At 37.6% G+C, this 27,508-nt stretch overlaps 1 protein-coding gene across 2 annotated transcripts in view; it reads right to left on the bottom strand.

The window, feature by feature from the left end:
• Nucleotides 1-27,508, bottom strand: part of THSD4 (thrombospondin, type I, domain containing 4) — a 230,732-nt gene that overhangs the window by 57,718 nt on the left and 145,506 nt on the right. The gene's annotated exons all lie outside the window — the stretch shown is intronic.

Here is a 27,508-nt window from a genome sequence, read left to right as displayed (position 1 = left end):
ATCATAGAATCATAGAATCCTAGGGGTTGGAAGGGACCTTGAAAGAACATCTAGTCCAACCCCCCTGCCAGAGCAGGGTCACCTATAGTACATCACACAGGAACGCATCCAGGTGGGTTTTGAATATCTCCAGTGAAGGAGACTCCACAACCTCCCTGGGCAGCCTGTTCCAGGGCTCTGTCACTCTCACAGTAATAAAATTTTTTCAGATATTCACCTTGAACCTCCTATGCTCCAACTTGCACCCATTATGCCTTGTTCTATCACTGGTCATCACTGAGAAAAGCCTAACTCCATCTCCCTGACACTCACCCCTTACATATTTGTAAATATTGATGAGGTCACCCCTCAGTCTCCTCTTCTCCAAGCTAAAGAGACCCAGCTCCCTCAGCCTTTCCTCATAAGGGAGATGTTCTACTCCCTTAATCATCTTTGTAGCTCTGCGCTGGACTCTTTCAAGCAGTTCCCTGTCCTTCTTGAACTGAGGGGATGATTTCAGACCTGCTAAAATAATCTGGAAAATGAGAGAGATCTAACTTTAAGAAAGCCGTGCCCAATGACTGATTAATCTCTGTACTAGTCCTCCTTGATGGATATTGTGCTAAGCGTATTTACACTTTCTCTCCCATGCATTTTTTTGATAGAAATGTGGTAGTATTTAACACCAGCCTATGTCATATGGTGATTTGGAGGAAATTTCCACTGCCAGCATGTTGTTTTATGGAGACAATCCTTTCAAGTATGAGGTGTTGTACAATATGAATTGCTAGCATAAATGCTTAATGGTGTTCTCAATCACTACTGGGTCCCATGCAGGTTAATACCATTTTCTTCCTCTTAGCAAGTAAAACAGAACAGAGAAAAGTGTGTTTTATTCATTGAGACGATAAAGCAGAACTACTGTGGGTCAGTCTGAACAGAGCTACTTTTCAGAGAAGGAACACAACCAACCAGTATAAATGAGATTCCTTTGTAGGAAATAATCAAACCTGTTTTAAACTTGAATTTCACTCTTAATCAAAGGTTGACTGATATATGAACCAGCTATCAATCTTTGGAATTCTCTCCATTTAGGGTAAAAAGAGCCTGTGTCACAAAAAGTGCCTGTAATGTTTAAATGCTCTTTCACAGAAATTACTGAGAAAGATATAATGGATGCAATACATATGATGCAGAATGCACTCATGTTTGCATGTTTATGTACTAACAGAACAGGCATTCATCAAGAAATTACTATTTTCTAAAGAAAAATTAAAAATCTTTACTGGGGCATCCACTGAGGCTTCCATGGAAATAATGTGCTTCAAAAATAAATATTGCATAGGTTTCAGAAGACTAGTTATAATTGATACATTCTAGAAAACCTTGACATTTGCTTAATACAGTTTAGGCAGTCAAATAGAAATGATTGTGTACTCTCCAGACCAAGAAAGGATATCATGTAGCAAGCCTGAGTGCCACGTGTTCTCTGGGAATCTCCCATTCTAACTGTATAAAACACTGATTTCTAGCACTGAGAGGTCATGACATATTGTACCAGACACCTGTTACCAGTGTAGGACTCAATACTTAGGATGTTCTTGGCCTGGATCCAGAGTAATTTGGGGAAGATGAAAGAAACACCTTTCAAGGAGCTGATCCTGTTTTCTTTCTGCTTTTGAACAGCTGCTTAAAACTGCGCAGAGATTTAGAATGGTAGTTGTCTTTGTAGAACTAGGTTGGTAAACAGAATTCACTCAAACTTACAAAAAATGCAGAATAAATGCAACTGTATTGAACAGATTACTTCAGCTTTCCTTTCCTTTCCTCTTCTTTTTCTTTTTCTGTCATGATTGTACATTTAAGAAGTACCAAGTTGTTACTTGGGTAATGTACACTCATAAAAATATCAACCAACTTCTAACTTCCCTCAGAATGTGGTATTCATTACATTTAAACAAATGTATACACAGCAAACATAAATCCCCTCATGTTGCCTAATATGCTGAGATAAATCAGCAAGCAAAAATGATGTTAAGGAAAGAAGTGATACAAACTGGAATCCACTGTCAGTGTTCCTTCCAATATTTGCTGTGGGGATGCGAATAAATCTTAACAATGTGAATAGATATAAAGATCAGAAATTTTGCTAGATAAGCAGAGAAGTCTGAAATCTCAGAGTCTCCTGGTACAGCTCTGCAAGACTGAGATGTAAAATGTGTGCCAAATACATTAACACTCAACAGCCCAGTACACTCTCACAATGTTGAAAGGCAGCCTTGGTCATTGAAGAATTCAAAGTTGTCTTTGATCATGTAATACTCATTTAAGGAATCCAAAAGCAGACATCACTTTTTCAGCCACATCACACACACTCCCACTATGAATATTGAAATATTAGGACTGTGAAGAGAAGGCAAATGAGAAAACAAAGATAAACACATGCCCCCCACCAAAAAGATTTTGGGCATGACTACTGAAAGCTGTCCCTTGGCTATCAATCTGAGGAGGTCTAGGACACACCTGTCCCTTAAGACATCTTCTTGCAAAATGTTGTTTCTCAGATGAAGTACTTTCTATCTACATGTTCTGTACTGCTCAACCATTTCCACAAAGTGATTCAAGAACCTCTTTTAGTTACAAGTTAGCATGAAAGACAGTGTTTGAGAATTGCAGCCAACTCTATGCCAAAATTAATTTAAATAAAGACCCTTGAGAGAAGCAAGGGACAATCTGGGCAAAATATTCAGTGGTGGACTTAATGGGGATTTAGGACTATGTATAAAATAGAATGGGGCTGGTGCCAGGCATTTGAAAACATGAAGTGCTGATCCTTGAAATGGAAAACAGATGTTACAATTCAAGTACTAAATTATTCTATTAAAAATTGCAATCTATGTGGTAGAGTGACATAAATAATACAACATGACAGTAACTTGCTTCCGTTGCTTTAGCTGCATTGTATTATCAGGTACGAAGGCCACAGTTAGGAGTGGCAGTATATTAACAACATGCTCACTACAATTCATATTTAAGTGTAAGTAAAAAATTGTAAGAAAAGGGTCAGGGGCAGCTCTGGATGTACCACACCTAATCCAGCTGCTAAGAAACATTAAGCAGGGTAATGTGAAAAGAGTCATTAAGCAAGATGCATGGCCTAAAACACCACAAAAGAAGTGGATAGCAGAATATCTGGCTACTGGTGGGAGACCTGCTTTAACACTGTATATTATCAATAAATTCTAGTTCTACAAATTGCTGAGGCTACTGCTTATTAAGTTTTCTATGCTACTGTCCTATAAAACAGAGCTTCATTATATTTACTGCTCTGTTTGAGCAATACTACATCTCCCTCAAATTTACTTGATATAATCAGCTTGCTTGTCAAATTATGGGACATCAGAGATGTCACTCCCAGGGTATTCCACTGATGTTTTACTTAGGAAGAATTGCCAGAAAACACAAGTCTGCTCCATTATAGAGTTAGAAAGTACTCTGCCCTCCACCTTTACAGGAATCCCTTGCTTTTCCTCCTCAGCCCTTAAACCAGTTCTTCTGTCTCATTCTCATTCAAAAACCATGCAGGGATGAAGTCAGTCACAGCATGAAGCTGCTCAGCTCCAAAAGCCAGTGGTTTAATTTCTTACCAGCAGGCAGCTGCACACAGTGTCCAGCCCTCCTCCTTTCCTTTGAAGGAGACCTGAATATTCCAGACCTCCTCATGATGCAACATCTAATGGACACTTTTTTTTTTTTAGATGGTGCATTACCTTCATGTAAAATGTCTCACTCAGTGACCATGGTCTAGTTGCACCGGGCTGAGTGAATGCAGAGGGTTATTGAGCCCAAAATATTCCAGCAGCTTTGAAAGGATCAGTAAGAATGTTTTCTTCTGAATCTCTTCTAATCTCCACCCTCCATTTTAATAAGCATGCGCAATACATGTGCACTAAGGGGTGACATATTCCAAAATTTGTCCATCATAATCTACTTCATGGAGAAACATACTTGTACTACATTAGCTACTTTTCATCCAAATCCCACCAAAATCAGTGAAAAGACTTCATTTGAAATCAGTGAAACACCACCTACAAAGGATGTAACAGTAAGTATAATTTACTGTTCTTAATTAACCAGGAATAGCTTGCTGAAATCACAAGTTACTTCATGGCCCTTTGTAAGCAGAGAGGATTTTCAACTTAAAAGTTGTGGGATTCATTGTACCACAAATGCAGCATGATTAATGGCCTTCCAGAGTCCTTTCACCTCAGACAATGACTTAGGAGGTCTCCATGGGGACTCTTTGTCTGCATCTAGTCTTATAAAGGTCTTGAATTCTGAAGGAATATAATGTTGTTAATTTTCTCAGTTGGTTTATTATTCTACTGTTTAGTCCTCGTATTTTATCTCAAGTTAAACAAACCTCAAGCCCAGCAGGATAACTGCAAAAAGCTCAATGATGCAAAGAAAAATTTACACTATCACTGACAGCTTTTTATACTCCGTGGTTGCTTCACAGATGCTTTAATCTCTTTCATACTTCTGCCTTTGGAAATTATCAGTGCCAGAAGCTTTCTTTTATCAACCCCAATTTATCTAACAGGTTTACCCACCTCAGTGTTAAATTCACATCTGCAAACACTGTTACTGGCTTTTTAGCAAAGTATTTAGTATGCAAGTATTGTTGTATACACCTTTTCTTACTGTCTGTGATAGAGACTTTGAGCTGAAGCTGTAAATATTTGGCTTTCTGGGAGTTCACTTGCACACTAGTTCCCTCACTAAGATCTTGCCTTCAAAGCTTCCAAGAGCCATGCCAGTGTTGCTGTCCCAGAGGTTACCTGTACTTTCCCCTCACAAGCCTGAGAAGCTTTCATATCCATTTTTAGTGATTATATCTGTTCCCCTTTCTGTCATCTGTTCACAGAACTGATTTGCAAATACTGAAACAAAAGTCTGCACATATGCTCCTGAGGCCAAACTGCAAATTTGTTATTTACAACATTCTCTCCCATATAATCAGGACTGTAAGTAATTACTGCATTGATTTCAGGAGCCTCTAAGAAGTGATACAAGACTTAAACTTCACAACCACTACATCCACCTTTAATAAAATATGAAACAGAAGCTTTGATACTTTATCCATGTCTATCACCCATCAAATATCCATTTGGGTAAGAAAACATCTAGATATACACATGTAATTCAATTTAGCCTTTTAACAAATAAACTTATGAGAAAGTCCTTTTATTAGAGTTCATTTGATTTGAAGACGCATTTTGAACAAATTCCTTCCAGTGATTCCACAAAAAGGCAGCAAATTCTGTTGGTCCGCAATGCAACAAAGAAAATATTGATGTCATTTAACATACAGCCTGGAACACAACTGTGGAAGCTGAGAAAAACTGGCAGTGAGAGTGGGAAGAGCTGAAGAATCATGCCCATCACTGAGACTTGATACCACTGCATTTGAAAACAGGAAAATTGGGCAAAGAAATAGGCTGAATAAGGTCTTGGGAAACTAAGCATAAAGACAACTCACCAGAGAAGCAGAAAGCAAAACCAGAATGTTTTTTGGCTCAATTCAGGTTTCCAGTTCTTGGCCTTAAATTGCTTAGGTTCAGTTCCAGTTATACCAATATCAGTCTAATACAAATTGGGTAGCATGGTTTGGTAGATCAGCCACATTGCAAAACATGAGAGAAATGTAAGCATCAGATGACAAAAGCACGATTACAAGAAGGGGCTGTGGCCAGGAAGGCAGATTGGTTCTTGTTCTTGCTTCCTAAACAGACTGTGAGCACCTCTGAGATTTCAGTGACGCAGCTGCATGTGGTAGACTGAGGAGCACTGGCTAGAAATGCTGGCATTGCACTCCCCAGGAAGGTATCCAAAAACACTACAACCAGATCTTGGCTGTTGCAGGACAAAGCCTTCTTAGCCTGGTTCCCCAGGCTCTGAATTAGACAAAGCTGAGTTTTGCTTATTCCCTGTTTCAGATCCTATGTGGTGCTCTTGGGAGATTAGCTGCCCAGGCTCAACATTAACATTCAGATCGAAGCCATCCAGCCTCGAACCACAGAGCTGAGATGCCTCCTGCCCTCCTTTGTCCCAGGAGGTGCTTCTAAGGTCAGGGTCTCACCACTGGCCCCTGAGCTATGCTGCAGGTACACCTCTGCCAGATTTTGACCCTGATTCTGACCCTGGTCCTGACCTGCTGACTTGAATTTCTGGCTTGATTTTCTGGCTTGACATAGGATCTATATCATCGTTAGGGTTGGCGTCAACATCTGGACTGTTCTCTGAGTCTGGCAACCATAAGCCAACCTGCCCTACTTGCTCTGGAACTGGACACATGCACCATTTTTGGTAATGCCACTGTCTGCCTGGTTTGCTGCGATTCTCAACTCCAGGTTCACTTTCTCCTATGGATCAGCATGCCCTTGTTGCTCCTGACACTGTAGATGAGACTGATAAAATTAGTATTTCTTTCTCCTCTGGCTGTCTACCCCACAAGTTCCACTCAAGGGAAAAAGATCTCCTGCTTCGAGCAATGCAGCTTGCTTACTGACTTGAGCAAATTAGTATTGCTCTAAATAACCTAAAACTCTGAATAAAAATAAGTAGAAAATACACAACTTTGCACCATGTTGTTGATACCCCACTTTACTGCATGTCATGATGCAACACTGCAATCAACCCAGTTCAAAACCACAGTTTTGAAGCTCTTAGTAATGCGGGATAAGAAGAAAATAAATTTGGAAGATATCTGTTCCTGCATGCTTCTACATTCTTTTTAAAGTTAAGGAAACAGTTTTTTCTTCTTAATCTAGGAATGCTAAAAAATTGACTAAAAAAAAAAAAAAAAAGCTAATTGAAAAATTTTAATTACTAGACAAAAGCTGTATTATTTGACACTACGGGGAACTGTTGACTAATAGAGGCAATGGGAAGTGAACTTAGAGATTGGGTAGCTGAGAAAAAGCACAACTTTCTAATTGAAAAACCTGTTTTTCTCTGCAATTTACACTCCAGTGAAGTTTATATATCATGTAACAAATTGCCATTTGAAACAGATCTGTGATCCACATAAGCTACATTCAGGATCTGAGAGTGACCAATAAAGGTATTTCAGCAGCAACTGCAAAAATCATGAAGTAGTAAGACTCCACAATAAGACTAGTAGAGTTCGGCTTTATTCACAGCCATTGAAGCCAATAGTAAGATGTTCTTTGACTTGAGATTTCTTACAGAATACTCATATACTAATTAAGAAGGTAGAGTCTCAGAACATCAATTAACAATACTGAAAAATACAGTAAGTCAAAATCCTCCAGTCCCCAAACAAATTGTAACTACTTTCTGTCACAGAATCTGAGGCTAAATTTTACTACTCTACTTCACCAGTTTGTGTCCTCTAACAAGATACAAATTATTAATGTTGTCCACAAGGGGGCACTTACAATCCTTGTGAAATAAAAAGGTATGCAAATTCTACACAACAAAAAGTTTAATTTCTTATACTTAAATACAAAGTTTGTATTGTTCTTCTTTTCAAATTAGCTGCTATTACATGAACAACAACTACTGCTATTTTGTTGTAAGTAAAATGTTCTTAAAATTTATCAGTCAATCCAAAGATTTGTTTTGGCTTGGGAGGTTTTTTAACCTGAAATAAAATGTTACACAAAACTGAAACAAAGGAGATACTCTTGAACTGATTTTTCTTGCATCATTTGCTCTCCTTGTCTGGAGTCCAGGTGGACTTCATTTATCAATCACAAACAAATATTTTAATCCATATCTTGCTTTCTCTCCTCAAAAAGAATCCTCATTGACTTCAAAGTTGACATCAATTGGAAATTTGCCAAGTCACAGGAGTCAGCTTGTTTATGGATTTGACACAGCAAAATTATGTCAATTCCATGGTCCTCACAATCCAAAAATTACTACCAGACTTAATTGAAATACTTTTTTCCACATGCTTGTATTTTTGTGTAAAATTAAATCACTCCCACCAAGTTCATGGAAATGAGTAGCGAAAGATCAAATTAGGGAAAAATTTATGTACACAAATCTTTGGGGCCAAATGGGGAGCAATCAAAGGTGCCAATGGAGTTGGATAACATCACAGTGAGATCATGCTGACTGGGGGCAATGCCCAGTGACTGGAAAAAAAAAAAAAGAAGCCACATCCATCTTCATTAAAGGGCAAGAAGAAGAACCTTAGGCTCAGCTGCAGATTTGTCACCCTAAGCCCAGCTGTCAGAAAGACTGCAGAGCTAATCCTCATGGAAATCATTTCCAAATACATGAAGGACAAAAAAATCATTGGGAACAACCACCACAGATTTACCAAGGTCAAGTCATGCCTGAACAAGCTACTGTCTTCTGTGATTGAACTACAAGTTCAGTGGGTAAGTGGAGAATGGTGGATTTTTTTCACCTTGACTTTAGTGAGGCCTTTAACATAGTCTGGGCAAGTCAACAATAAGGTGGGTGGGAAACGAGTTGGCTTGGCAGACTTAAAGGGCAGTGATCACTGCTCAGAAATCCAACTGACAGGCTAGTGGCTAATTTCACTCAACTGGAACTCACAGAAATGCTGCTGATTTAATCCTTTCCCTCTAGGCAGAAAGTACATTAGATTAGCAACAAGAAAGCATATATTGCTTTAGCACCTGAAAACTTTGGCTCCTCATCTTTTGGAATGACAGTTTGTGTTTGTGCACTTATATTCCTTTCCCAGTAAAGACATCCACTCCAACTCTTGTCTCCTGTCTTTGATATATCCCTCTCCTCTCCACTAGGGAGGACCTTAGTTTTTCTGGGTTTTTTTCTTCCCAAGCCTAAGCAAGGCTACCTTAGAGATTGGCTGGATGGCTCTCTTCTCAACATGTGAAGAAGTTCAGGATAACAATACTGGTTTTCTTTGGCCACTGATAAAACCTATGACCCTCACATATGAACTTACAGATTTAACTCCTACAGTTAGATAAATACTGTTCCTTTAATTGCTTTCTGTCTGTGACAGGTATGAAATGAGATGCCAATGAAGATTTTATGACTGTTAGCATGTGTCAGTACATCCCTCTCCTGGTGGGATTCCCAATAAACCTGTTTCCTAACAAACAAAGTTGTACAACTTAATCACCAAAGCTACTTGCAAATGAGAAGAATGACAGGAAATTAGAAGATGTCCAGGAACTGCTTTCAGCTTTGCTGATCCCTGAGGGAGCCAAAATATATGTGCTTCATAGCGTTCCAATTGAACAAGTGAATGACAGCAGGCAGACAGCTTTTTAAGCATTTTACTGTACAAGGTACTTGACATGTACAAACTGAATTGTGAGGTTCAGTGGTGCACATCCTGTAGTGGGAAAAAATTAAACTGGGTCTTCAGCAGTGAGGATCCATGCCTACACTTGTAGAGCAAGAGATACCTTCAGAAAACTTCCAAAGGCAGAGGACAACAAAGACAGTATAGCCTGCTTGTCTTGAACATTTCACAAGTTTTCAAGGTTGCAGCCTAAACCTCACTTGTTTTACAAATCAAAGGAGTAATGTTGAGAATTTACATTCAACAACGGGATAATAAACAAAATTCTAATGGTTCTCACTTGATTTGTGGTAAGCTCTAACCATAATTTTTACCCAAACATTTGATTTTACTTTGGCTTTCAAATATTTCCTGCTGTCCACAGGCCTAATGGTCACAAACATTTGATGCTCTCTATAGCCCTTCACAAATAGATTGTGGTCACATCCAGATGTCACCCACTTAATTAATCACAGCTTTTCTACCTTCACAATAGCTGTTTTCATTACCTATCTGTGCTTTATGTTGAACTTAATTTTGTCAGTTACATTTCAGACAGAAAGAAGAAACAAACTGTTCTGTTCTGACAACCTTAAGAATCAAAATGACACTTATAATTTCTAGATATGCACTAGTTTAATGAAAAATATCTACTCCTATGAAGACCCTTTCACTAAGACATTCAATGGTTTCTTGCTGGCTAGAGAATTACTTGAGAGAAAAAAGGGTTTATTCTTGTGACAATGGAAAAAGTAAAGCCATCAAGGAAAAGTAATCATATGAAAACATAAAACATATCTTAAAGATATCAACTAGTAACAGCTAACAAAAAGGATTAAAAACATATAGCATGCAGCTCACACTGATACCTCTGACAGTTAGAAAAACTGTTTTTATTCTATGGAAAGATACTAAAAATGGGACTTGTAGCTGTCCCATACACAGAACTAATTTAAGGTGTATAAAACCAAGGTAATCACCAGCAACACCACAGCAATAAAAAGCTGAAATTGAAACAGACCATTACTGGCTATTGCCTTCTCAATGTAAAGACAGCTGTTCAACTCAGAGACCTCTACTCTACAAGTATCTTATTAAAGAGGTTTGTTACTCAAGTCTTTTGAAGTGGCCATGTTAGCAGTAAAAAGAGTGAAGGAGATTAATGTGCCTCATCATAATATATACAGTCCACTGAAACTGGAAAACATATATTGAAGTTGAGTGCAAGACTTTTAGGTCTTTTTCTTTTGATCATATACATTTCAGTAAGCAGCACTCATTTCTGCCTGGGTTAGAATAAATTGCTGTTACCCAGTCATGAGCCTCCAGGCACCGAATCCAACTACAAGCACATGGCCATAACACAGGAGGAGACAGTTTTCACCATGCCTGGACTGTGGGGGAGTCTGTTCACATACCTATCTGCTGCTAGAGCATTCAGAAGTCCATCTAGGACCCTGAGGCTCCAGTTTTGTGTCCTCACACCTTCAAGTAGATCAAATTGTCACATTCATTATGGATTGGAATACTGTGACAGAAAAACAAACAAATAAACCCAAACAACAAAACACAACAAAAAAAAAACAACCAAAAAGTACCTGCAATTGAAAGTTTTACTTTTTTTTTTTTTTTTCATCTAAACATTTTATCTGCAGCTGGAAGATCCATAGCCAAGTGAGATCTAATGCTCAAGAGGAACAATAGGTTTAAAATGGTATGTGCATCTCTGGAATGCACTGACTGCTTTTTCACTTCAGAAAACTTAAAACCCCCCAAACAGTAAAGTTGTTTTAGTCCAAGACCAAACTCAATCTAATCTGAAATATTTCAAATCACATATAACAAAGCTCTCATGTCTGCTTGAATATACTGATCTGCTGAAAATATGCAAATTTACTTGATATCACAGATCCCACAAGAGTAAACAAACTTTATGCTTCTATTTATACAAATCAACTGGAACAGCAGAAAACTATACCAACTTCACACACTACAGTTATTGAAGAAGGGTATCTTGTATCCTAGAATCTGTACACAAAGATGAAATGTATGTTTATGATGTGGATGGTAAGATTAAGGCCTTAAAAAATGCAGACAGGGCTTGGATCTGCAGACATAGAGAATCCAGTAACAGTACAGTCTGAAACTTCATTAAATGCTTCTTTAAATCTAGCTTTATTCGACCTTGTTAGCAATGACAAGAAACAAATAAAATAGTATCATTTATGTCATTGATGTTAACTTTATGCCTTCTTAAAACACCTCTTATGTAAGTGGCTAAAGCTAATGCATAAGTCAGCACACCCTGATGCTATCTTGGTATTATTGTTGGCAAGTAGTAGCCCATTCCAGGATTAAATGAAAGGTCTCCGCAATTCTCTTCAAAAGCTTGATACTTCAGAAAACAAGTGTAAAACTCAATACAACCCATTCAAAGATACAGCTCTTTCCCCAGTATAACGTATCTGCTACTTGCTGGCCTTGAAAGATTGCATTTTAAATTTTCTCCTGAACTATTACACTACCTACCATTATCACATTCTGGTTCATGAATGTCACAAAGAGTGTAAACAAACTGTAACAATATTTGAAGACCACATGAGGAAGAGAGCTGAAGAGCACAAATAGTCTCAGTAATGACTTAAGTTCAGAATAGCCTCCTGAGCACTTACATGCAAATGTTTGCCTCTGCCCACAGAGCAGTGACAGTCTCTGCTTCCACAGCAACTATTTAATTGTTTGAAGAAAGGCTCCATGGTGTGATGACCTCTGATGTTTTTAACCAGTCATGTAGGAACAGAAGAGAGAAAATTGGAAGATTTTCCATTTGAATGAAGAAAAAATACAATCTGTTCCTTCTGAAAAATTACAGCCACTCCACAATGCAGCAGACATCTCCCATATCACAGCCAGGAGTAGAATCCTCTGTTCAACACAGTTATTTTTCTCCATCTTTAGTGCTGAACACCTATATAGTATCATCCCAATTAACATCCATTTAAACAACATCAGTGATTTTGCACAAATACAAATGCTTTCTGTTTTTGAATAAACTATATACTACATGGAGCTGTAACTGAAATACTTTAAAAACAAACCTTTGGAACTTAAAAGTTCGATTTTTCTATTTCTTGATAAACAAAACAAAATAGACTTTATCCTTGAAAAGGATTTGAGCTTGCAGTGTTGAATTAAAATCCCAAAAATCTGCTTGTTCTATAGAAAATGACAGCCCTTAAAAACATTAAAATGCTGCAAAGTTTCAAATATTTTTATTTCTGTTAATCAGAGAGAAAATGTGCAAAATGTCAGTGACAAGGGACTCTGAGTAATGGAAAATCATATGCATTTCTTTGTTTTGATTGGCATACAAATACAGAAAATAAATGGGGCCTAATGCCTGCCTCAGAAGAGTCTGTTCAACTTCACCACCCTCTTAATAATTACTTCATCCTTAATTTGCACTAGAGGTTCCTGGTTCTTTAGGATTTACTTGCTAATGTGAAGATTTTCAGGTTAGCAAAAAAGCCTGAGAATTAAGAGCTTCAGAAGAATCTCTAGGCAATGAACGATAAGGCCCTCTGAAGAATTTGATTAAATGAGGAAAACTCTTCAGTTATAGCACAAGAACACAGAAACGTAAGAAAGTTTAACTTTGGTTAACACTTGGAAATGGTTTCTAAACATTACAGAGATACGGAAAAAATCACATTGTAATTTGAATTCAAATATTGTTTTATTTTTCCTAGTCTGTTCATTACAAAAGACTAATTCTCTACCTCTTTCAATGTCATTCTTTGAATATACCTCATTTCACTGCTTATATAGAAGGCTGTTACATCTAGCAGTTTTTAAAAATGTACATTTTCCAAAAGTTCAATCCTGTTTAAATGTCATTATAAGCTCTGTGCAGACAGAGGCACAACAACATTCACAGTATTTTCTCAGAGTGGAACTCATTAAAGCTTTGGTCTGATTACCTACAAATGAATGCAACTGTACCACTTTCACAATTGATCCAATTATTTAGGAGGGCAGCCCACTGCTGCCTCCTGTAGTGTTCTTCCTATATTTTTGCTGTAAAATGTTTTCAGAAGGTAACTCCCTCTTCTACTACCTTCTTCAAATCACTGAGTGCTTGATCTCAAACATTCTCTCCCTGTTTCAGTGGAACTATTTCTCAACAATTTTTTTCTTCTTTGTTGGATATTTTGACAGGTCAAAATGGATATGAAAACTGCAGGCTGTTTTACAAGGAGAAATATTTCCCCCGAGCATCATCCTTTAAAATGCCCTGTAAAAGTCATAGCCATAGCATTAGGATTCTTTTCTGATTTTCAAGGTGGCTGATATATCTCTTTTCTCAGAGCATTTAGGTTCAAACAATTGCATTGAGATTCATGCATTTCTTTGAATATTTTTTGTGCTATGGGAAAGATAAACAATTACCAATTTTTGAGCTATAGGATTCCACTCAACATTCCAGTTGAGAATGCTGAAGAATGCACAGGCTGCAGCACTCAGTAACAAACTGTGTCTGAATGTGAAACAGGATTTGAAATTATAATGGATAATCTGAGATCACAAATGTGACAAAGTTTGATTTCCTTTGGTTTTCCTTTGGTTGTAAATGACAAGGTGAGATTCGAGCTAGGGAAATCTAGGGCATCTGAGAATCTCCTTAGTGTGGACTCAAAAGCTGTTTAAATACCCAAATCTGAGTTTAAGTTTTGTTATGTCAAATGTCATCTGAAATTCAAAAACAATGATACTTTGTTGTAAAACAGGAAAGCAGTTAGAAGGAATGTAATACTATGTCTCCTAGGTTACTAGAAAATGGATACATATGCAACAAAGGTCAGACTTCAGGAATATGACTTTTTTTCTTATTGCCCATGGTCACCACATAGTCACCATGTATTTGCTTTATATCCCCATCACTACTGTAACACAAATCCTGCCACCAGGATATGAACAAGTTTAATTTGTGGACAGTTCCTGTGAAGTGGCACCATGGCCACTGGCCTGAGCTACATCCAGATTGCACAAGGCATTCAGACAAGGAAGTCATCAATTTATTCAGTCACTTCAGTTTTGTCTGCACATATTTATATTATAGAGTATATAAGAAAAGCATCAAAGTTTGAGCTAGGTTATCTTCCCAGAGAGGTACATATCTTACAGAGAGGACTACCAGTGTTTTTTAATGATGAAATGTACTCTGACCACATCCAGCATCAGTCAGCTCTCAGTCCTGACACTTCCCCAGTGCCAAGAGAACTGCTGATGATTCTGTGCCTTTGAGGCATTTCTGTTTGCTGGACTGATATACTGGAGAAAAATTAATGAGCTTTGAGTAGTCATCTAAACATGGATGAAGTATTTGGATTTTTTTCAGCAAAGATGGATTAGGGGACAAATTATAATTTAAAAAGTTGCTTCTCCTATTATTTGAGAAACATAATTTTGATAACAGCTTTGCTGACATTTCAAATGCGAAGGTTAAAGACCAGAGACAGTACCACTGTCATTATGTGCCGCATTGACTACAAACAAAGGGACCACATAGCAAGTTTTATGACTAACTAGGTCAACAAAAAGCGAAAAGCTAATGGAAATGTAGCAAGTATCTTTGTCTATTTGAATCTTGGGGTGTTTTATTTCCAAGTGTTTTTCTCATAACAAAAAGCATGGCTTTTTTGTTCTGTTATGTAGACAGTTCATTCCATTCCCCAAACTTGCAAAGCAACAGCTCTCAGTGAAGCATTATTGTATACACAACTTTCAAATTCAGAAAATGCTTCATTCAACTACTGTGACAAGGATTATATTCCTCTGACAGGCACAGTCTTTGTATTAGTCACTCTCTCACTAAACAAATTTATCTGGAGGCCATGTATCTGACATTGGAATCAATTTAGTAACGTTTTCACCTGAAGTAAAAAAATATTATAAGAACAAAAAAGAACAATGTAAGATTTATCCACATTGCTTCAGCATTACTCTCCTACATGTATAACTTATTACAATCAATACAAACATAGGTCACAGTTCTAAGAAGTCTGTACAATGAAATGGTGGTTTTCTTCTATGTGCAAACATATGTTTGTAAATACCCATGTCCAAGGCAAATGATCCTATCAAGATTTGCTTTAAATTCCATTTCCCAGGCTAATCGTAGTTTGCTTGTTGTTGAAAAAGCTTCATTATATGTACCAATTATTTTTTGTTTAATTTACAAGCACTACCTATGAGGCTGTGCATGTGATCCTATGCACCTTCTATTAATATTAAAAGATTTCTACAGCTGTGCCTCTTAGGACCACAATCAAAATTCTCATCACAGATTTCAACAAGTCAGTCTGCAGATACATGTGCCCAGTTTCACACATGGAACTGGGTTAAGCCCCCTGAAGCTGACACACACCCACTTCAACATGCCAAAACCACATACCGGCAACCACACACTGACTGTTTGAACACTCAAACTTGCAGTCTGTACATGGACTGTAAGAAAAACATGGGTTCAGACTGAACAGATGACATATGAAAAAAATTATTATCCTGTTTTTCATGCTGCTCCCATAATTAGATGTGTGCACAGTTCTACGTGGATCGGTAGGGGGCACTAGGAGGATCAGCTTGCATATGCTTTATCTACCATTAACTCAGTGAGTTTAACAACTACAGTCACCCTGAATGTCTTCTCACGTTGTTTAACACCTTTGAAAATTTCAATCCAGATTTCCAAAGGAATAAGTAAAAATTGTGCAAAGAAAAGTTAGTATTCAAAGCCAGTAAAGAAAAGTTAGTATTCAAAGCCAGTTTTGAAGTTGTTAACTTGTTCCTTCAAGAAATCTCAACTGTCTATATTGAAAATTACATTAAAATTGAGAAAGAAGACAAACTCTCCTGAAGTGTTTACTGTCTCAAAGTTAAATTGTAATTTCTCACATATTTGCTCTTTTTAAGGGTCAACCATAAGGTATGAAGTGTCTCCACACTTTTTTTTGGATATTCCTTTACACAGTGAATCAATGGCTAGCACAACTTAAAACAGTCTAGGGCAGCAACACTGCATTATCAACAATGATCAAATGAAGGTGGTGGTTTTTTTAATTCCTCTTAAATCAATGCTTTCACAAGGCATTAATCAGTGAATGCGTAGATAGTCAGATTATATGTGTAGGTAAGTATTCAAAAACAAAAAGTCAAGATTAAAAAACCAACAACATTGTCGAGGTTCAGATGAGACATGGGCCTGAATCTTACTGTGCAAACTCAGAGCTAGTTTTTGTTTTATTTAAGTATTTCTTGAAGTCTGTGTTATAACAGTGTTGATTCCTCAGGATTCAATACAGTCTGCCCCACTGACAGGCAGAGATGAATGAATGCCAGAAGTCCCTCAGAGCAGTAGATTTTGGACTAAAACTAAAATGCTTAGAGGCAAAGCAAAGCATAGCCATTGCTGACTTGTTTCAATCTTTTTCTATTTTCCTGAAGAGCAAAAATAAGTTAAACTAACGTAAACCATTAACACTTCAAATTTCCAATTTCAACAAGTAACAAGTTGGTTACCTCATCCAAGTTCTCAGGGGATTGTAGAAACTTAAATCCCCGAGGCAAATACCACACTGCACATAGCCTATAGACAGGTAAACTGAGGAAAAAGGAATTAAATAACTAGTTTCAGCCATTACTAGCACTACAACTCCTGTGACCTAGTCTAACACACACAGCATCTAACTCTTACAAGCTCTTTTTTATGGAACAGAAATGCAGGCAAACTTCTGCAGAATCCAGTTCACAGTTAAGTACCATGCATGACAACACTGTTCTTCAGAATACACAAACCTCAGCTTTCTAAGCCACTCAGATACCTCAACTCTCTTTGTTCTGTAAGAGGAGCTTTACAAGTTTTATCTGAGTGGGATGTGTAGATGACTGTCATTATGGGTATACTGTATTTAACAAATACTTGCATGTTTTGCTGTTTCGAAGTTAAATAAATATTTAATATTTTCTGAAAAACAACAGACAATACATAAGAGTGGTCAGTGTCATATTTTTGTGAACTTTTTTTCTCTTCCATACTGCTTAATGATACAGAAGTCAAGAACTGTGTGAGCTACCCCTGAGACAGGAGAAGTTAGATTCACTGTATTTCTAATAATTCCCAATGTGAAAAGAACTCTGGCCATTGCCAGTAGACTAGTCCCAACTGGCTTTATACTAGGGTTATGTTTACTCAAGTGTTCTCCTTTATGAAGGAAAAACTTGGCTTTATTTCAAGGTAAAGAAAAAACCTCCAAGCAGCAAAATATTTTAAGGACAGATGTCTGATCTTGAAACAGCAGCTAACATAGCCAGAATATATTTGTGCAATAAACGCTTACTTCTCAGCCCTCCCTTTCAACTGCATGTATTTCTTTTTATCCACTATGTTGCTCTCAAAAAAAGCAGGAAAGAAAACAGTGTTCTCTATTATCCCCTGGGACAGCTTTAATTAATTCCTTTAATTCTAATAAAATTTGAAATTTTATAAGAAGTGTTGCTTCCCTCCCATCTCCCCACCAGGGGCTTAATTATGCCTATAGCACCTAGAACTGTGTTACTGAGAACGATGGGGTGCATGGCCCAAACCGCAGCAACAGCCAGGAACTCTGATGCACAGGGATCTCCTGTGAACCCACCTACCACTGTGACCTTTCTCCACCTACTGGCTTACATCCTTACCTCCCCTCCACCTTGGTGTACCCACTTTGAGACTATGTGCACTGATGCAATTTCATTCCCAGCAATCTTTCAAGTTACAAATTACCTTAAAAACAAATGAAAAAAGAAATGCAGGTAGACCTGGTAACTATAGTAATGGCTAATATTTCTGAATGCTTTCCAATACCATATCTGCTGCTTTTTGATGGTTATAGCTCTGCCAAAACTTCAAAACTCATAAAATAAATGTTCATAAATACAATTATTTTTTTTTTCAAAAATTGCAAATGTTTAAGTGTTTCATAAATATTTTTAAAAAGAACTTGCAAGTGGTTTACTCAGAAGTTCTTGCACTTATCTTTTCTAAGATCAGGGCTCAGAATTGGCAAGAAAACTGAGACAGCACCAAGGATGTGCTCTTTCTCTTCTTATGTAACAATATTCATGTATAGTCAAGATTTAAACCCCCTCACCATGGCATCTAGTCAACACAGAGTTGTTAAGAATTGGGCAGCACATCACTAAAAAAAATACCTCAGCCCTCCAGTGCATGCTCCAGAGTTTCAAGTCCAAGACTGCCTGCAATTTCTACTGTCATGAAGGAAAGTACATTAAGACAGTCTGCTGTCACTGAAACAGAAAGGACAGCTCAGAAACAGTGTATTTTACTGTATGTGATTGAGCAAGAGACAGTCAGTGGGTCATAAGGACAAAAAGAAAAGCTGGAGTACAACTTACAGGGAGCATATTCTCCCATCACAGGGACAAAAGGGTAGAGGATGAGTAGTTTATAGCCAGAATCTGCAGAAACTGAAACAAAGGATCCTGGGTCTTAACAATTTAGCTGTTCAGTGAACAGTAGCTCTTTATCTAATGACTTTTGAACACTTGTTGGCCTCTGTGACAGCCAATGTGATTCCATGATGGAATCTCTGGGGAGAGCAGGAGTTTGTAGCTTTCCCTCTTAAAAACCCAAGGAAGTTCATCTGACTGTTCCAAACACAGGAAAATAACAGTACTGAAGTATGTCTTTCAGTATGGACTCAAAATTACTTTGTCCCCACCCCTGCCAGCAGGTCACCAGAGAGGTGCAGAGACGTACTCAACACAGCACCCATACTAAGTACATGGGGTAACACCACCAGCAGGTAAGAAAACTTCTTACATAGGAAGAAAATGCTATAGATCTTATTGAAAGGTCTGGCTTGCCACTTATTTGGTAAGGCATTCAATAAATTCTCTTTTGCCCCAAGGCAGAAAAAGAATAGACAGCACAAAGCCTAGTCTGCAGTTTGAGTTTTAAATGGGGAAGAGTGCAGGCAGGCAGTACTCTCAGCTTCCTACTTACTTGCCATTCTTGGCTGCTCCAAGCTCACGCTCATTTACAACACACTGTCATAGTTACCGCTGGACTGCTCGAAAAACCACATGGCCATGTTCACGTTCCACAACAGCATTAGGCCTGTGTCTGTTGGGGAAGAAGGTTTACAAACAACTACTAAGGCCTAACCACAGCCCTCCTCTGAAGAAACACTTCAGCTCCTTAAATACCAGAAAGTCACAAAAAGCCCATGGTTTATTTCACCATGTTTTCACCTTTAGTCTGACTATATATATCCCAGATTTCTGTCCTCCCTGTGGTTTAGTTAAGTCACAGGCTGCATTACCAACCTGGAAAGCCATCCTGATACTCAGGAGTAAGGATTCAGCACTTTCCCGTCCCTGAGCTGGAAGTAGCACTCCCCACCAAGACAAAGCAAATTTTATCAGTACCCTTATCTCCTTTGATGACACCCCAAAAGCCAAGGTATTATCTAGCACTGATACTGAGTTGTTCTTTCAAGGAATTAATATTCAACAGTGGGAGGTATTTTCCTAGCTTGACTTTTACACCAAAAGCTAGAAGCTATTATATTTACCATGCTAACAGCAAAGCATATGCATCTTTCCCCCAGCATTTCCATTCTTAGAATGCACAATCCATCTCCTAGTAAATTAGCTTGGCCTCAGGGATTCTGTGATTTTCTCACTCATACACTGTATGGCACCAATTACACACCACCTCAGTTTCAGTCGTATGGCAGACAATTCAAAATCTCTCACTCCAAACTACCAGTGAACTTACTGCTGTAATTTAATTATTATACATTGTTTGTGCCAGGACATGACAGTTAGGATTAACCACACAGTCTGTCCATCCTTCATACCACGCAAAATCACAAAAACAGCTCTTCCAGAGCTCATACTCTTTAGGATTATTCTCTCTACTCCAAGTCCCTGATAAAGTACATTACAGGAAGCCAAAGAAACACCACATTTCTATTCAAGGCAGATCCACATTCAGGCTCTTGCTGGAAATAAATACAAATTCTCTTCTGGCTCTAAAATCAGGATTTTCTTCCACTTACTTCTGAATTTTAAATATGCATTTCTCTGCCAGTAAGTGCTTTTCAAATAGAGAACTGTTGATTTCTTTCATTTAGCTCTATTGTATCTACTGTGGCTCGAAGGCAAAACCATTACTTTGTTAGCTGTGAAGACTTTGAAGACTTTGAGACTTCCTTTTTCAATCCTGCATGTTTTTCTCTAGTCTTTTTTCTCTACTTCATCACTCAACTATGGGGGGGCTGGTGTGTGAAGAAACACGTGTTCCACTTAACCTTCTAAATATGTTACCTGGGTACTGAACTCCACAGTAATTCCGCTACTGCAATTACTGAATAAAACAAGACTTCTCAACCAGGCAAACGCTGTGGAAAAAATCTGTCACTTTTCCGTAACATTATTCAGCAACAGCTAATGAGATGTGTGTACCACCTAGCTCAATTTCCCAGTGCCTTTGGACTGCAATTTATTGAACTGGTTCTGCACAACCAGCAGGCACTCTGACTAATATTTAGGTTGGCACAGCAATTCCACTATCCAATATAAATACAAGTGCCCATCACTATATGAACAATGCAAATTCTCTGACATCCAGCCAGACACCCCAGACAACTCTTCTTCTGTCCAAGACTGTTCTGCTTGTCCTGTGTTCTAGAAGGCCACAGCTCAAAAACTCCGGAATAATGTATATGGAATTCATAAAAATAGAATTAAAATCCTTTTTGAGCAAAACTACTAATCTAAGCTCCTATGACACAAACAACTACATTTAAGAGCTTAGAAATTCAATTTTCTTACCCAAATGGATGCCATGAGGTATCTCACAATGATATTTCATAAACAGTGTAACAATTAGTTCTCAGAAAAATGAGATTAACTATAGCATCTACCCACATCAATTGACACAACAGCAGAAAAAAAACAAACGCTAGAATAATTTCCTCATTCCAGTCCTGCAATATGCCCAGACTCACTTGACACACACACAAAAAAGACAAGACAAGCAAGACCAAAATAAACTCTGCTCTTTTCCCTAGCACAAAGTAGTATAAAGCACGTAACTGCAAAAGCAGATAGTACAGCGTCAATAAAATTTCTGGCAAGCTTCAGTTGTTCCAATTAGAGAAACAGCCAAAAGATATATGAAAACAGCCAACAAAATACCAATGGCAAGCAAGGAAAGAACCAGCCAAGCAAACACACTGTTTGGTTTCCTAACCAAGAAAGGAGAGAAGGAAGAAGGGTGAATTTCCACCTGGAACAAATTAATAAAATAGTCCAGAGCACAGAATTCTGGCAGCTGTATTTGCTGTTATAGTGAATCAATATCCTGATCAAATTTGCCAACACTCATGGAAGCATCTGTTTTCTGCATTCATACCTAGGTAAATATTCAAGAAACACAGCTCTCTTCTAGGCAATGGGAGTAGTTTGCATACACTGAAGAGCAGAATTCTCTGACCACAGAGGAACCATAGAAGGTAGGGTTTCCCAGCTGCTCTCTGCAAGAATAGGTGGAGGGAACATCATCTGTTGATTTAAATTATTTTAAAAGGACTACTAAAACACAGTATTAGGGTAAATAATGAAATATCATTATAGCCCTATGTATTATCTTTGACTTAATGAGGACATGTTCAAAATTCTAGTAAAAAATAATCTACTTCGTGAAGGCAGATGCACACCATTCTTCACAAGCAATCAGCTTCCACGGCTTAAGCCTTGCTAGAGGAAGTATCTGTATTGGTGTTCAAGAGTTTGCTGAAGAAATTGCCCTTGTTATCTGGAAGCCTTTCAACCTCAGCTTTAGTGAAAGAAAGGAATGAAAAGAAATAACAGGACAAACAGTTCACATGCAGAACACCTTTCATCAACCATTCATGAAGCAGCATGGAAGGACCTACCAACGACTATGAAATTTTACATTGGTTGCAACAGGTTGTTGCATTCGTAATCACTTAACACTTGACTTCTGAAAAGCAGCAGATACGAACTCAAGTAGACTGCCTGGTTCCAGAATACCCAGCATTTATACACAGCCCATCTGTTTGAACTTTAAACTGAAGAAAGTTAGGGCAAATAATCTCAAAGACTCACTACCCTTTACCACTAAAGTGCCACTTGGTAACAAATGAGTCACACTGAAAAATGTTTATGTAAATGTTGTAATCAGGACTCACTCATAACACTGGCCGTTTCACAACAAGCTGCCAACAATTTTCAGTAAGCTCCAAGATCTTAAGATTTGCAGAGTAAGCTCCATAGAAAGCCATATTTTCTAGTTAATTTTACCCCTGGCAAACCTCTAACTTGTCAGAGAAAATCTGGACTACTTCTTTCTAATATCATAAAAGTTTTCCTTAATCTTTGATGAAGTTGAAAACCCATTATTATTAAGCCAGTCGTCAGTTCTAAAACAATATATTTACAGTTTCCCTGACATTGTTACAAGATGTTAATGGCGTAAAACTGTTAATTGTAGAGAGACTATATTAATATAACACTAACTACAAGCACAATCTGTAGAGAAAATCACTAAATACATACAATGGTAGACACACAGGACCTTTAAGTAAAGACTATTTCTTAATGCCAGCCTGGTTCTTCCACCACCACTCTTTTCTCAAGCACAAGCATGGAATGGAACTATCTGACCACTGGGAGTCAAATGATTAACATTTATAAGAATACAGGTATGCTTCAGCAGTTAAGAATTGGGACACATTTATATCATTAAGTATATTATCATTCTGACATTAAATCAATCACTACTTCAGTCTTACCAAAGTAAGAGAGAACACAAAGCATATAATCTACTCTCTATTTACTGCTCAATTCCAAATTGGTTATCTAACATTGCTAAATTCAGTCAGAACTATCTATGTAAGAATCCTAATTTCAAGGCTGTGGATTAACAGATGGTTTTCAAGATCTGTCTGCATTAGGAGAATGACTGCAAGTCTCACTTATTTGGCTTGGTTCAAGCATCACTGAGTACTAATCTTTGCTTCCTGAACAGTTGATGCCCATTCCCAAATAAAATATTTTTTGTCAAAAAGCAAAAATGTTTGATTTTCTACTGATTAACAGATGTGCTTGGCCTGATACTCTTTATGAATGTATAATTAGGTATTTAAGCTACATTTTACTATTTTGCAATCCAGCTTTTAATCGCATAGGTTATAAATAACTGGTATGTTATATATAGAAGACAACTCCAAAGATAATGTAGTCACTAGTAGCAAAGGTAATTACCTGAAAAAGCTTATTTTAAAGTTTCTTCACATTTTCTTGTCGTTTCACACTGATAAAGCACAGCAGTACTTATGATAATGACAGTTACAATATGAGGTACTTCTTCACTGAAAAATTCTGCCTGACAGTCTTAAAATTCCCAGACTTTGGCAGGATTGTTCTAGATGAGTTTTTGCCGGTGTCCCTCTTGCTCAAGAAGTGATGGTGAGCTATGTGGTAGTAGGGACTGTTGTCTCTGTCAGACTACAAAGACAGCATGCTAGAAATAAAGACACCCATTATCCAATGTCAAGGCTGAATAAAGCCCCTAAAGTGCAAACTAACAAGAAGCAGAGCCAGAAGTTTCCACTACGCCGTGCTCTGTACATGAAACAGAGCCAAGCTTTTCCACCACTCTGTGCTCTGTAGCATAAGGCCAAATAGATATTCAAGCACAAAGTTAACAGGACAGGAGGAAAAGTAATTCTCTGCTCCTCCACTACACTGAGCAGGATCAATGACTAGGAAATTCAAGGAGTTTATGCAAGGAGCACAGACTTGCAAAATGTAGGATGAGGAAACTTTTATAAAGACCACAGAATTTGGCCCACTATGTACTCACCGTATTACTTGTAAAATATGTTTTTCCTTAAGAATTTATCCCAGACTGAAACCACCATTTCATTCAAAGCTGTAAAAAAGTCACTAAATGACGTTTCCTACAATCTATTTATTAAAATCTCTATGCACAGATCAGAATTCAAAGAAATCAGGATGTAAGTTTGCTTTCCCATATGTGAAGACTGGTTTCCAAAAGAATGATTTCTATTATTCTGGATTCAATGCATACAGTCTTGGTATAAAGAAAAGTCGCATTGTAGAGAGTTTTAGAAACCCGATGCTAGATCTAAGAAAGAGCCTAAATACTCTAATTTCTACCCAAAAGCAAAAATAGCAGCATTTTGAAGTTCTCACACAAAATCTTCGAAGTCTGCCTAATATTAGCAAAGCATCTGGGTTGACATACACTGTTTAAAAGGGACTATGAAATCTGTAGGCTTGAATAAACTATTATGGTTTAGGATCCAGCCCTTCCATCCCCTCCCTACAGTTCTGTGTGGCTCCAGACTTCACTGGCAGACTTCTCTTCCTCCTAGCTTTGGCCACAGGATACACCACAGGATTTATATCCAGAGGCAGGGTTTCAGGATGCCAGGGTTCAGCATGAGGTCTCATCAATGTTTCCCTGTTCTGCTTCCACATTCCTTTATGTTCTCCGGTGCTATGCAGAACACCACAGATCAGTGCTACTGTACTGTCTAATCTAACCACCAATAAACAGAGCAGACAAACTGCTCCTAGAAAGAAAACAAGCCTGTGCAATTCCTATCAACCACCATCTTGACCCACAGTAACATTTCAACAGGCCACATTTATGACATACCCAAGCCTCTATGAATATAAAAGCACAGAAACTGATTTTATGTAAAAAATTCCAGGTCTCACATCCTGTTCAGTATTGAACTTGTCAATTCTACTGTACAAATAGCCAGGAAGAAGCTACTTCTACATTTTTGCTAAATAAGTAATCCAGGCTTTCTTCTCTGATATCTCACCTTTTCCTTGGACACAGGAACAAGGGGAAAATGGCTATAAAACACCAATATTCAGATTTTTTAATATTTAAAGCTTATTTTGCATTGCTGTGTAGAAACTATATGCTTATCTTGGTACCTGGGCAGTAAACACTGTGATGAGGAAAAGTGTTCTGTGTTTTACTGGATAAACTTTTAAAACACGTTGTAAAAAGTAAATAATTATAAGATGGTGTTTTTGTATATTTATTGTATTGGGTAAGTAAATACAGTTTTCCTGGACTTGGTTCAAGGTTTTCATACTTGTGGTATATTTGCCAGTCTTTGTTTTAAAACTAAAGCAAGATTCAGCAATTACACCATTATATTCTGCAGAACAACTAATCTGTTACAGCATGACAAAAACGACCATACTAGTACTTGCTCTAATTCATCAAAGAGTATCTCCTTAAATCTCTCCAAATGTAATTCTTTTGTCCCAAGCCCCAGACACCACTGGAGTTTAGAAGCCAGGCTTTTTCAAAAGGAATGCTTTTAACTTCAGCACTAACATGGCTGAAATTATTGTAGAAAAAATGTACTTCCTTTTTCCTTCAAACACCCACTGTCTTCAATGTGATTATACAGGTTATAGAAAACTCTGTTCTAAGTTTGGGGATCCAAATCCTTCAGTCTTTACTTGGGCAAAACTCCCACTGAAGTCAGTGAAATCAGTGGGAGTTTTGCCTGGGTAAGAACTGCTGGGTTTGGCTCAGAACATACATGGCTCTGTTGTAACCTAAGGAAAATGGGAGTTAAAGTCCTTGATGCATGTAAGTAGATCATGTTTCTAGCCACAAAAATAATAAATTACTTGACAATATACAGATTAACATCTTTATAATTTCATATTGCTTACATGATGTTGTAGAAAGCATGTAACAAAATGAATAGAGGAAGGCTTATATAGAGTTAAGTGATCACTATGACACTAATTCTGCATGCACCTGCAATTTTTTAGAACAATTTCTTATTTAGCAATCAGGAAAAGAAATCTGGGACCTAAAATAACAACTTCTCAAAAAAAGGCAGGCAGCGACTACTTGAACATGCAGCTCTGCTTAGAGCTGTGTATTTCACAAGTGGGAAGATCTGCTTAAAGCATGTACCTCATCTGTGTTCTGTTGTAACCCACAGGAATACTATTCTTCATTATGTCTCACAGGCACACAAGAAAACTACAGAGAATATCTGAAATGCAGAAGATTTAAGTTCTGATAAATGCTTCATAGAAAACAAAACACTCTGCTACTTAAGAAGTAGAGTATCACTGTTGTGACACGACCATTCTTGGTCTTCAAGGAATCTTAGCATGTTTGCACTTGCCTGCAAAAGTATATTCTCTCTCACACATACATATGTGCACTCTGTGCAAATTTGGATTATATTTTAAGTTTTGTATAACCCTAAACATCACCAGAACCGTAAGAAAATAGATATGGGGACTTGAATAACAATTAAAGAGTGCAAAGAGGTTGAACTGAAGTTAAACAACTAAAAACTTTACAATTAAGCAGAAATTTGTTTAAATCCATTTTAGCCAAACTCCAGCATTTCACCGATCTATATTTTAAGTATTCTGCTTAATTTTTATTTTGCTTTTGCTTGTTTCCCTCCCTCTCCTTTTTGAACTTCTTTTAAGTTTAGTTTAAAATTTATAAATAAGTTCCCAACCCTCAGACAACTAAATTTTTAAAAAATTAAGTAACTGGACTTTTTTGCTCACTTGGAACATGAGACCTTGATAAAACTGCATTACATACCACTATAAAAAAAATCTAATACCCTAAGTTCTGCCTTTTGGTATTTTCTAAGTCCTTTTCTGTTGTGCTAATATGCTCATAGAACAGCTGGATCTGCTACCTGAAATTAACTATCACAGACATTTAGGCCTCTCCCTTACTCCTTGAATGGAAGATTTAATGATTCAGGTTCCACTCAGGCAGCAGAATTTAAAATGCAATAGAAAACATACACAAATGTCTTGCACACTTAATTTTTCACCTCTCCTCCATATTCTCTGTTACATACCTGTAAGTAACCAAGACCAAGCGTTCTCATCTCTGTATCAACCATGCACATTTTTTTCAAAGGGTTTATGTAAACTGAAATACTCTCTACATATGACCTTCAGAGAAATTAACTGGCTTTCTAACTGGTGGAAGTTCCTCAATTCAAACTGAAGAGTGAGGAAAACTACATGTAAAGAACTCTTAACATTTTAAAAACAAGTTTTCCCTAC

The sequence above is a fragment of the Chaetura pelagica genome, unplaced genomic scaffold, assembly GCF_000747805.2.
Source record: "Chaetura pelagica isolate M959 unplaced genomic scaffold, ChaPel_1.0 scaffold222, whole genome shotgun sequence".
NCBI lineage: Eukaryota > Metazoa > Chordata > Aves > Apodiformes > Apodidae > Chaetura > Chaetura pelagica.
This window is presented reverse-complemented; position numbering and strand designations above follow the sequence as displayed.